Here is a 13,340-nt window from a genome sequence, read left to right as displayed (position 1 = left end):
AATTTTTAACAGAAGCTATATGCATTTTTTTGGAAAGAGTCTCAAAAGTTAAATCTCTTTGGATTCTATAAAGTCTTTGTAAAAATCCCCAGGCTGTACTTTATGGAAATTGAATCATGCATGAAAATGGGGGAAATCTTTGTTCAAGTCGTTTTAATACTAAAACCTATACAATTGAGATTCAGGGTTTGTTTATATGGTGGGATAATGCTCTTCACAGGTCAGCATAACACATCACTCATTAATTGTTCTATGTAGGCCCTGTTGGCGTGCTTTATTGCAGCGCTATTTGAACAAATACTGTGTTAAAGCATACTAGAAAACTTTTAGTGCACACCAGTAGGATTTAAACAAAGTAATTTATTTTCAACATGTTAGTGCACTTTACAAATCACACCACCACAAAGTGTAGTACCCATGTAGACAAGCCCTCAGTGTTCCCCACTAGTGTCAGCTGTACCTTTGAATGTTTGCCTGGCTCCAGGGAGATATGAATATTAGATTTGTGCAATTATTGAAAAAATCTTGAACTGCTGTTCTTTCAGATGATGTATGAAATGTTAGATTATTAGCACATAAGAAGTCAGGAATTTTTCAACTTTATTTTTAAGAGATGATGTGGGTGAGATCATCTATTTTATTGGACCAACTTCTGTTTGTGAAAAAGATAAAATATATTGCTTCGCCCACCTTGGCTATCTGATATCCTGGGACCAACATTGCTACGAAACTACATACAATTTTATTTTTGCCATTTACCTTGAAGTCTGTTGTGCTTTTTTTTTTTTTTTTTTTAAACAGAGCTATCATAGAGATCATAATGTCCTTGCAATATTGACAAAGAAACGCTGTCAAGTATTTCTTGGACACTTTTATTTTTGCTTTTAACTTTCCATTATTGGTCATACCTACTTAGCAGATATAAAATAACAGCCCCTTCTCCCAGCTCAGTGTTCTCCCTTTTGCCCAAAGGGATAAATATTGACTTTTCCATGCTTTTCACAGACCACAAGCCAGCATTGCTTTGACTTGTTTATTAGTCTCATCGATGATGCAATCAGTAATGACAGCATGATTCTAGGAATAGGGTTTGTATTCCAGCTGCCTCTGCAGTACAAAGCAAAGTCATGGAGTGGTCAAGTACAATGAGTGCCTATTCAGTTGAGGATTTTTTAAGTAGATTTTTAGAATCCAGAGACAATTTTCCGTATTTTCCAGTGGAATTCAATTGACGATACTGAGACTTTGCACTAGTGCAAGGATCTGCTTGCACAGATACAAAGGAAGGATTGGGGTCCCAACAAATGATTAATATATTTCATCTTGATCAAGTGTACTGTCTCTCCTGCCTTAGAACATTTTGAATGCTGTTTAATGTCTCTGGAGCATCTGTAAACTAGGTATGATTTTTTACCTGCTACACAGGGTGTTTGCAGTGAGTGTTGGCAAAATATTTGGAGGCCCTTGGATATAATGTATTATATGCTATGGCCGGGAAACTTTGGGGGAGGGAGGAAGAGGAGGCAGGAGGAAGGGAGGGCAAGGAGGGAGTTGTCCTGGGGCCAGTGATTGAAAAGGCCCTGGTTTCCAGGCTGCTACCACCACTACCACAGGAGTGGTGGCGGCCGGAGCCCCGGGTCCATTAAATTGCTGCCAGAGTGCCATGTGGCATACTCTGGGCAACCCTGAGAGCTGGCTGCCTCCAGTCCCACCCCTTCCTCTTGAGCCCTTTTGTCTTCTGGGAGCTAGGAGCCAGGTAACTCCCTACCTTGCCCAGGGTCCCGACAAGTTTGTCAGCACCCATAGCTGTGGCTGTCTCCACACTGAAGTCCAGATGCTTTACACTGCAGCTCAGTCTGTACAAGAATGTCTACACTGCACACGAAACCCAAGTCTGTGGGGACTGGGCTGTGAACTCAGTGCGTATATCTATTGCGATAAAAAACCCGCAGCCCTGAGTCTCTGAGTCCAGAGCAGCTGATTCAGGCTTGTGTCGTTTAGGCCCCAAGGCTGAAAATCTCAGTGTAGTTTCTGCTTAGGCTGGGGCCTGGACTCTGTGGCCCTTCTGCCTCATGGGGTTTCACAGTCCAGGGCTCCAGCCTGAGCCCAGATGTCTATCCTGCAATTTTTAGTCTCACAGCCCAAGTTCTGTGAGCCCCCATCATCTGACTCTGGCCACCTGTGACTCTGTCTGTAGATCTTTTGATGTTGTATGGTAATAAAAAAATGTACACTTACAAAGTATTTTATATCTGAGGATCCCAAAGTATTTTGTAAACCCGAATTAGCTTTTCTGGGAGCAAAAACCTCAGTTCCCTAAGTTTGTATCCTGTATCAAACAGAGAACTGAAAAGCGCAAGTAATATATTTTCTTCTCAAAAATGAAAAGGGACATGGAGACAATTGTATCATTCCATATCACCAAGGGTATATCTAGACTACAAGCCTCTTTCAAAAGAGGCTTTTTCGAAAGAATCATTCAAAAAAGCCTCTTTCAAAAGAGAGCGTCTAGACTGCAACCTCTTCTTTCAAAAAAGTGAGCCGCTTTTTTGAAAGAGAGCACCCAGGCAGTCTAGATGCTCTGTTTCGAAAAAGCCCTGTTTGCATTCAGGTAAAGTTTTTTTTGAAAAAAGGCTACTTTAAAAAAAAAAAAAAAAAAAACCTACAGTCTAGACACAGCCCAAGAGCTGGAAATTATCTGCCCTACCAAGTGTGTGTTGTAAAGATGAACTTTGGTATATGTCATTTTGCAAACATCATGAATATGTTAGCCTTTGTTGCTTTATCCTCCGCCAAAAATGTAGATCTGATAGCATCTGTTTCCACTACCCATGCTATCCAAGTCACTAACAACTCACAGAAATAGGGAAGGAAGCACTGAAAGCTTTCACATGTCTCTCTTCACTAGGAAAATCACTTTCTTTAATTTAGCATTTCCCGCTTTATTTTTGTCTGTAACACAGAAACAGTTGTGAAGGACACTGGGAAAAATAAAGTTAAAAATTTGGAAACACCATACAATGGTTGAAGTATAAGCAAATGTGGTATACATAATGTACCCAATGCTGTTTCTGCAAGTTTTGGAAAGCTGACTAGATCCCCACCCCCACCCTCCCTTGAGCACAATGAACTAAAGACAACAACGTTTTCAAATGTGGGTGTCTAAAGTTAGTTACAAAATTTCATATTTGTGCCCTGATCTGGCAAACAGATACCCAAAGGCTTTGCTGTAAGCACGGAGATTAGCGGAACTGCTCACAGGCTTTGGAGAAGGCATCTAAACATGTAGCTTCATTTTCTGGAGTGCTGAGCAGCTTCTGCTCTCATTGACTTGAACATGTTAAATGGGAGTAGAGCACTCTCAAGGGAATTTGCCAGAGGTTATTGGAAGCCTTCTGAAACAAATACTAACAACCATGACATGGAATCTCCTTCCAATTTGTGCATTCTGTGTAGAAAGGATTGTTTCAGGAGACAGTTAAACTACCATAAACATTGGGGTCTCACTTGCCATCCCTTATCAATTTGTGCCTGCACCTTGCACAACAATTTGAAAATGTAAAGAAACCAAAACCAAAATACAGTAAAGCTCCAGTTGTCCAGCATCCAGTGGTCTGGCACTCTCGATAGTCTGGCACCAACTGGAACCAGGAAGTACTCCGGCCAGCTGGACAATTGGAGCTGCTGGCAGGGAACAACGCAGCGATGGGCGAACCCTCCGCCGTTTTGCAGGAAGTCGGGGGAAGCCCAGCACCGCCACTGAGAGCTTCCAGGAGGGGAGCGGGCTCCCCACCCTTCCAGACTGCAGTAGTTATCACCAAGCACGGGGGTAAGAGGAGGCACTGCGGGACCAACTCAGCAGCACCCCAGCTGCTCTGCTCTGCTGCTTCCCCAAGTCCGCTGCTAGTCAGTTTCAGCAGCAGCGGCGGCAGATTCGGGGAAGCGACGGGGCGGAGCAGATCAGCTGGGGTGCTGTCGGGCACCAAGCACGGGGGTGAGGGGTGGCAGTGCGGGACCAACCTGGCAGCACCCCAGCTGCTCTACTGTGCCGCTTCCCCAAGTCCGCCGCTGCTGCTGCTGAAACTGACGAGTGGCGGACAAGCGGCAGAGCAGAGCAGTTGGGGTGCTGCTGGGTTGGTCCCACAGCACTGGCCCTCAGCCTCCTGCTCGGTGATAACTATTGCAGTCTGGGGGGTGGGGAGCCCACTCCCCTTCCGGAAACTCCCGGCGGCAGTGCAGGGCTTCCCCCACCTTCCTGCAAAACAGTGGAGGGTTCGCCTGTTGCTGCGCCGTTCCTCACCCACCCTCGGGATGCAGTGTGGGTCCCAGCAGACCCGTCACAGGCCCCACTGGAGTACCTCCCGATACTCTGGCATATCCAATAATCCAGCACCACCTAGGTCCCCAAGGTGCCGGATTATCCGAAGTCTACTGTAATTGATGTCCAATTCCTTCTGACCTATTTCCCAAAATAAATTACCAATGCCACTAAAACAAAAAGCCCAATCTGTATCCTTCAGCAATCAATGAGAGTTTCATTGTTGACTTCAAAAGAAGCAGGACTGGGTCTTTTGTGTGGCTCTCCTCCTACAGTTTTAAGATGTTAAATGTCAATAGAGCATGCCACTGGTGCTTGTAAAATTATTTTTTCAGAGGATCAACCATAAATTGACCTAATTAATTTTTTCTATAGCCCAGAATAAGGGAGAGAAGGAAAGGGAACATTCCTAGTAGGACCTACAAAAAAGGACCAAAATAAGAACATGAAGAAATAAAGAGGGAATCATCAGTAACGTGGCATTAACGAAGACCATAAAACTGGCAGCCAAACCTGGGATGTTCAGAGGAGTACAACACTTCAATGTTTTGCATTTTTACTTTTTCTCAGTTCTTCCCTATGTCTGAAACTTAGTAATAAAAATACATTATATAGCCTCGGGCACATTAACTTTGTGACATTAAGCTATTCTGTCAAGGCCTATATATTTTGATTGAATAACAAACCATCAGATGACATGCTGGGACAATTAACAGGAGGTTCTCTCCAACCTAGATAACAGAAAACTTTATGTGCACAACAGCATGGCCTAGACTATGCAGATATGCTGACTCCCACTGTTAGCGCTTATACTTTATATTATAAACAGAAACGTTATGTCAGGGGCTGAGGTAAGTTGTAGAGGTGGGAGTCTAGGTTCTGGGTATCTGTCTTGGGCTGAACTAATTTCCATCTAGTATGAGAAATCTATTGTTTTTTCAATGCCAATCTCATAAGTAAAAGGAAAAAACTGAATGAATTGTCATGATTCTTAGTGGAGAGCCAGAAGCAGTAAGCTGTGTAGTGTGTATAAGTGGCTTTAGGGGTTTCCAAAGATTCTAATCAATTAAAAGGTTTGTTTACTAAGTTATCTTCCCGTCACTAAGGATGCAGGAGGCTGCTATTCAAGGCTCAGCATTCAGTGTTCCTCATTAGATATAAATTGTGAAGCAGAAATCTGGGATGGATAGATTACTGACTCCCCAACACTTCTCCAACAATGAAACTCTGCCCCGTGCAGTCATTGTAGTAGCCCTCTGATATCTATTTAATTGGATAATAAACTAACTTGATTGTACTCTGCCCTCAAATTCTCAAAATGCGGCATGGTTTTCTCCAGGATACGACATAATTACAATGTGGATGGTGAGAGGATACGCTGGAAATTTTGGCAAATGGTTAAATAACATCAGGGATTTTGACACTGGGGAGTCCCAGGAGATGGCTTGGGTTTTAGCAGCCTGTAGGTCATTAAGAATTCTTATATTGTGGAGCAGATGCATCTTTTTCTCATTTTGCACTGGCGAGGAGATCTCTTTCCGTTTGGGGCAATAGGGTTTTATAATCCTCTTTCTCCACCAGCTTTCTCAGAAATCTTTACAGAAACTGCCTGCCCCAGTATCTACCACTCTCCAACTACAATGGGATAAGTACATCAGGTGGATGTTTCTGCTAACTTGATCAGCAGTGTAGCTAACAATGCTGACATTTAAATGGCCTTAGCTAGACTTCAGCATTAATATCCCATTGAAATGAATGGGGTGGCTCATTGCTCTCAAAGCCATTGAGATGTGCTGTCTGCAGACACAGACAGGCGTCATTGCTTTTCTTAACCTTTAAAATGTGAATCTTCATTTCTAGTGGAAGCTTGGTTTTGTAGCAACATTACACACTTATTTATGAATGGGGAATTTTTCAGTCATTTATGAGGCTGCATAATGCATTATACACAGAGCTTTGGCTGGGATCCCTTGATACGTAGCATGTCTGTCCCTGCAAAGTGCAGTATCATTCTGTCATGCTCTTTTGTCATGTACCAGTTCCTGAAGCTCATGACATAGTTTATTTCATTGTGGCCATTCCTAGTGCAACATTCACTCTCCATTTTTTCACTGTTTGTTTGTTGGCTATCCTTTACCAAATTCTGAGTAACAAAGAATACACTCTTCCACTAGTGATTAACAACTATAAATAAAAAGGTTGGAGAGGAAATGTTTGGGATTGGCATTACTGGAGTAAGTAACAGTGGGTCTAAATATTTACTCCATGTTCATCACCAGAGCTTCTGGGCTCCTCATCTTAGAGCAATAGGATGAAAGTGAGGCAATTATCATTTAATCTAAACTTGCAGAAACACTTCCCGAGAGTGATGTGTATTAAGATGTGAGGATTGTCTCTCAAAGGAAGCAGTGGAATTACCATCATGGGTTGAAAGAGGTTAAGTAAATTGGACTGTATACTAGAATATTTACCAGAAGAACCAATTCTGACTTGCCACAGAAATTGGGGTTTGGGGGTGTCCTAAAGGTTCTTTTACTTCCTTGGCCCCACTAAAAGAACACATTATGAGAAGCAGCCAGGTAAAGTGCCACTGTAATGACATGATACAGACATCTCCACCAACAACAAATGAATGGACAGTAGCACAATTTCCCTTTATGTGTTTAAAAATAACCTATATATATATATATACATACACACACACACACCCACCCAGAACAGAATAGTGCACAAGATTCTTTCACTTTTATTGAAATATGGCTCAGTGATGTGAGCCTCTGTGTGTGTCTAGTTTGGTGATGTAGTAGTCTCAGAGATAGCATGCAGTGTGCTAGTTACTATGGTAACAAGATGTTTTTCATTGACGACTTGTTAAAATGGTGGCATATAAATAACACATGTATGGTACATTGTCTTTGGGAGAGAGCAATGCTTGTCCTGGGATTGTAAGAACATGCTTTCTTTATTTTCTTTGTTCCCCATCCCCAAATTCTTGTGTATTTTTGATGTGCATATGTATCTAATATATCAGCCTGCCTCATTTTTCAGCGCTCTCTGTCCCCTTTTGAAACTGTACAGGATACAGACCTGATGTGAGGAAACGAAAGGTGACTGAATAATTGTACATGTGGTTAAGAAAAAGAATAGAGGGATTGGAAACCAAAAGCATTCACATTGGAAATAATGCTAAGACCCTCATTGCACATGCCATGAACATGATGCTCAGTTATGATATGATTCTACAAAGTGCAGAGAATGCTGACCCCCATTCGCAAAGAATTTAAATATGTATTTAACCTTACGCACCAGAGTAGTTCCACTGACTTTAATCAGATTACTTGTGTAGTTTAACTACACTTGTGCTTTATGCTTTGCTGGATTTGGGCCTGAGAACCTAGTATGGTCAAGCCTGTACACATCTGTAGAAATTGAGTATTGCCGTTAGTTTTCTGCTCTGTTATCCTTTGAGAAGATATTTTTCCTGACTTCTCCTTCAGTTTGCTTAAGAAGTCAGTACAAATAAAAGCTGAGGAAAAAAGAGTAAATTTTGTAATTACAAGGTGATCAGAAGCAAGCCCAAACATCTTTCCTTTTTATTTTTCAGTTCTCCCACCAATAAATCTTAACATTACACACTGTATGGAAAATGTAAACTGCATGATTTTTCAATATTTAACTAATTGCATGAAATTAATATGTAGCACATAAAGATAGCATTACTTAAAACAGTTCACATGGGCAGAGGAAAAAATGGTTGATTATGTGGAAATGGGATTATAGAATAGTCTTTCATGCTTTAGCAGGAGTGAAAAAGACTAGCAGAGAGGACAGTATGTATTGATGAAAAAAATGATGAAAGAAATTATCAAGTTCTAATGGCATCCAAGGGTGAACCATAATACCAACAGGATGCCTTATTTCTTCATTCAGTCATTGTTGCATAACAGCCAGGAATTGCTGTTATTTGTTGAGACATTGACATACTCAAAAGGCCAGACAACAGGATGGAGCTAGCCAAATACCCTACAACCTATAAATACTTCCACAGAGCCTGGGATGTACTGTGGTTGTATTTCTTAGGGTATGTCTACACTACCCCGCTAGTTCGAACTAGCGGGGTAATGTAGGCATACCGCACTTGCAAATGAAGCCTGGGATTTGAATTTCCCGGGCTTCATTTGCATAAGCGGGGCTCCGCCATTTAAATCCCCGCTTGTTCGAACTCTGTGCTGCGTGGTTACACGGGGCACGAACTAGGTAGTTCGAACTAGGCTTCCTAGTTCCAACTACCGTTACTCCTCGTGGAATGAGGAGTTAACGGTAGTTCGAACTAGGAAGCCTAGTTCCAACTACCTAGTTCGTGCCGCGTGTAGCCGCGCGACACAGGGTTCGAACAAGCGGGGATTTAAAAATGGCAGAGCCCCGCTTAGGCAAATGAAGCCCGGGAAATTCAAATCCCGGGCTTCATTTGCAAGTGTGGTATGCCTACATTGCCCTCCTAGTTCAAACTAGGAGGGTAGTGTAGACATACCCTTAGAGCTATACACCTAAGAAAGAACAAGGCCAGCCACTTAGGGTATGTCTACACTGCACATTTATTTCAAAATAAGATATTATTGAAATAGTTATTCCGAAATAGCTTATTTTGAAATTGCACATCTACACTGCAGGGAAGCCTCAGAATTAGTCAGAGGCAGACTTCCCTAATGTGGACATGCTATCTCAATTTAGAGCCCCAGGAGGGACTGGGGAGCAATAACTTAGCCCCTCACCAGGGCCATCCTATTTTGAAATAGCAGCAGTAAAGCATCCACGCGTGCCGTATTTCTAAATAGCCATTTTGGAATAGGCATTATTCCTCATAGAATGACGTTTACAGATTTCAGAATAAGCCGACTATTATTTCAAAATAAGGGAATGCCTTGTAGACGATTGCATTGTTAGTTCGAAATAATGCTAGTTATCTCAAAATAACTGTGCAGTGTAGATGCACACTTAGTTTCCCTCTATAGAATCTGAGGCAGTCATTCCTTACCCAGAACGGTAATAAAAGTAAAAAAGGGTATGTCTACACTACAGCATTAATTCAAGTTATCTTAATTCGCAGGGCTCGACAAATGCACTCGCCTATTCTCCCGTGGCAAGTAGATTTTATCAGCTGGAGAGTGTAGGGGCGGACTGGCCCGGTGGGCAGTTGTGACAGGCTGGCCAAAGCCCACACTATGGCCGGCGTGTCCCCATCTGATCTGCCGGCTGGGCAGAGGAGTGAACTGCCACCGGGAAGGGGGAAGCACAGTGATTCTCAGGAGGAGGTGGGGACAGAGCCGAGATGGCGGCAAATGCCAGGATGCTGGTGTGACACGGCCCCGCTGATTTTAAAGAGCTGCAGCAGCAGTAACGCAGCCCTGGCTGTGTGGCCACGGGAGCCCCAACGCCCCGCCCCGCGCCACTTTGTCTCCACGCCACCCGTTCCCCATGCCACCCCTGCTCCCCTGTACCCCGGACCTCCTGCTGTCCTTCTTTCCTGTGACTCTCTGGCTCTGAGCTGCCCTTGGGCCCTGCTCCCCTCCGATCCCTGCCCCCAGCTCTGTGCTGCCCGTTCCCTGCACTGCCCCTAGACCCCAATCCCTTTGCCCCTCCCATTCCCAGCGTCCTATTCCACGTGCCTCCACCGCACCTTATACCCTGTGTCCCTTTGGCTCTGTGCCTCCCATTCCCTGTACCACCCCTGTACCCTGCCCCCACTGTTCCCTGCACCTCTCTGGCTCTGTGCTGTCCCTGCACCCTGTTTCCCCTGTGGGTCGGGAGTGAGGGGTGCTTGTCCATAGGGAGGGGCTGGACAGGCCAGGGAAAAGGCTGCTATGACCCAGCACGGAATGAAAGGGGGAGTTCACTTGAAGCGCCTTTGCCTATAAATTTGCTATTTATAGGGCTAAAACGCTGGGACAAAAATGAAAACAAACAAACAAAACCCCATTGCAAAATGCAAACGTGTAAAAGACAACAAAACAAGGGGGGGCGGCCAAAAATATTTTGCTTGGGGCAGCAAAAAACCTAGAGCTGTCCCTGGGGGAGGGGGAGGGGCTGGACTGGACTGTGGGGTGGGGAAGGGAGGGGAGGGGAAAATATGGGGAAGGTGCTTGTGCTGAGGGGAGGGGAGGAGAGAAAGAAGGGGGAGGGGAAGCTCAGGGTTGGGGGTCTCTCCGGACCAACTTGATTTTCATGCATACCTGATCCTGGGTTCACATGCGGCCTTTCGTGGCCAGGCTGGCAGCTATCCTGCCATAGACGGCCTCATTCCTCCATCTAGTGTGGAGATTATGGACGCTGGGGGCATCCCCCCCCAAACCTGAATAAGGTCCATGATCTCCACCCTGGACCAGGAAGGCGCCCGCCTTCTCCAGCCCCTGTCAAGCTCCTGAGAGCTGGCAGACTGCTTCTGGGGAGTGGTGGAGGGCTGGCTGCCAGTGGCTTGGGCCACTGGGTCAGGGGCCACTGGGTCAGGGGCCCAGGTGGCCACTTCTGGCTCTGGGCTGGCAGGCTTGGAGGTGGCACAGACACTGTGGCCAGGGTCTATCCCTTTAATGGCTCCGGGGCTTGGGGAGAGTAGAGTAAGTTTTCCTGGTTGTGCCCATAGTGGCCACCAGGGCTCCCTGGGAAGGTCTGGAGGCCCTCTATTTCTAATTAAGTGTCTTCACAGCACTTAATTTGAAATAGCTATTTTGAATTTGTCATTATTCCTCATAGAATGAGGTTTACCAAATTCGAATTAAGCGCTCTGCTATTTCGAATTAATTTCAAAAGAGCGGTTTGCATGTATAGACACTAAGAAAGTTAATTCAGAACAAGGGCTGTTATTTCGAATTAATTTTGCAGTGTAGACATACCCAAACAGATAGCTCTGGGGAAAGAGGGCACTGGAAGGAAGGCTCTTGACCTGTAGTATTGACATAGATAGGAAGTCTAATAGTCATTAATGGAATTAGATAACATTTGGATTCAGTGAGCTAAATATTAAGACCACTGAATGCAACCATTTGCTGAATCCACATAGTAGCAAATTCCTTCCTGATAACAAGCCTAGGAAAATCAGGACAATAGCCAACAGAGAAATATAATTGTTTGCTTCCCTAGTTGCTTCAGGACAACAGGGGACAAATGCAGGAAACCTAGAAGTTGTGGTTGCATCTTGTGTCAGAGTGAAGCACAGCACCCACGAAGGTGGCAGCTGAATCTTCTGCCTCCCTTCTTTTTGATATGCGACTTTCTCTGATGACAAGCACCGCTGTTGTGCTTTGCCACACTATTATAAATAAGTCACATTACATAACAGGCAGATGTGGAGTTCCCTTGAGGTGACTTTCCAGATTCATTAACCCAAGACCATCAATATCCATGTTTACACCAAAGACTGATAATTCTTGGTATTCACACAGGCAGCCAGTGTGTAGTGGTCCCCACTTAAAAAAGATAAATTTAGCAACAAATATATTTCCTATTTTAAGAACAGGGGAAACTAGCATAACTTCAATATCATCATTCATACTAAATTTAAGTCACGCACCCATAATTTGGAAAATGCCAGAAGTAGGGTTATATGAGCACATGTTCCTTTTTCTATGAGACCTTGCTCTAGAAAATCCTTGTATAAGGGCTAAGCATTACCATTATTATTATTATGGTATTCAAGCTCCGGAAGAAAATTTCTATTCGCTTTTGGAGAGGTCAGTAGTTGTCTGTGGACTCAACAGTAGCCTCTCAGAAGGACTGATGTACCTATGAGATCTGAATCACCATTGCAAAACCTCATTTCTGTTATTCTTTGAGAAGCTAAAGATTAGAAGGGACCAAGGTTAACATAGTAGGTCTCCAGGGAACTGGGTTAAACTCTCTGCCACAGATTGCTGTTTGTTCCTGGGTAACTTACTTAACCATTCTGGTTCAGTTCTCCATCTGTCAGACAAGGCTGTTGTGAAGATAAATCCATAAATGCTTGGAGGCACATGGACCTTATGGAGAGGAAGCTATACTATTCCTAGTTAGAGAAAGAGAAATCACTGAGCTAGGGATTTGTTTTATACAATGACATCAAATGGAAAAGGAAATCAAAATAAAACAGTCACACTAATAATTCGGGGAGCAAATCTTCCCTCATCTCACATAACACTAGAGATGGCCAAAATAACTGAATTTTGATCCTTTTTTTAAAACTTCAAAAGAGATAGTTTAATGAACTTTTACAAAAAAAATATTTTAATAAGCAGTTCTCAATAAAACCAAATGTCTACTAACCAGACTTGAAGCTGTAGTTTATTAGCTGTGAGATACCTGCCTACTCCTTTCCACAAAACATATTTTTAAAGTCAAAATAAATAAAATGATATGAAGGAGAGAAACAAACTGAGGACTCAGACAAACAAAGCTGCCCAAATTAGTAAGTAGCTACAGGCTAGCAATGTGTCAGTTACCTAGGGCAACATAACATACAACTAATAGATAATGTGCTATTGTGATGAACTTTCATTTCTCTACTAAATAATGCCCTGATGTTACATCAGAATCTGTTAGCACAGAACATCTGAACCTGGGCTGAGTCACATTGAAATTAATGGGATTCAGCATAGATGTGGAAGCATATACTAGCAGATCTTAATGCAGTATCACTGATGAAATTAGTAATGCCATTATTAGCAGCAACAGTAGCCAAGAAAAAGGAGGTAAGAGATGGATATGATGCTCTTATGTGACCAAAGGCTAGTTTGCCTGGGTAACAGCAAAAGATCTTACTGAATGCATCTTCACTGCTGATGTGTTTGTGTAACCACCACCAAGGCAGATTTGACTCTGGGACCTTGTGAGCTGACTATAGGAACCTCTAACTGCTGAGCTAAATGCTGGCTGGCTTCCAGCCCATGCTGTCTAGGTCTCTTGATCTTAACTGTTGCAGTGGTCTAGGTGCCACACAGTAGGTGTGGGGATTACATCTGCAACCATACATTCTTTTATCAGCACTGTGCCTTTG

General features: G+C 43.5%; 1 long non-coding RNA gene across 1 annotated transcript; it reads right to left on the bottom strand.

Moving 5' to 3' along the window:
- Positions 1 to 7,067: 7,067 nt before the first annotated feature.
- On the bottom strand, positions 7,068 to 12,745 carry LOC142830664 (uncharacterized). The gene is made up of 3 exons (XR_012906106.2): positions 12,611 to 12,745; positions 12,246 to 12,353; positions 7,068 to 7,844 (listed from the first exon to the last, which is right to left on the bottom strand). It is a non-coding gene; the product is annotated as an uncharacterized LOC142830664 (long non-coding RNA).
- Positions 12,746 to 13,340: the final 595 nt, after the last annotated feature.

The sequence above is a fragment of the Pelodiscus sinensis genome, chromosome 9 (genome assembly GCF_052426305.1).
Source record: "Pelodiscus sinensis isolate ZL-2025 chromosome 9, ASM5242630v1, whole genome shotgun sequence".
Classification (NCBI taxonomy): domain Eukaryota; kingdom Metazoa; phylum Chordata; order Testudines; family Trionychidae; genus Pelodiscus; species Pelodiscus sinensis.
This window is presented reverse-complemented; position numbering and strand designations above follow the sequence as displayed.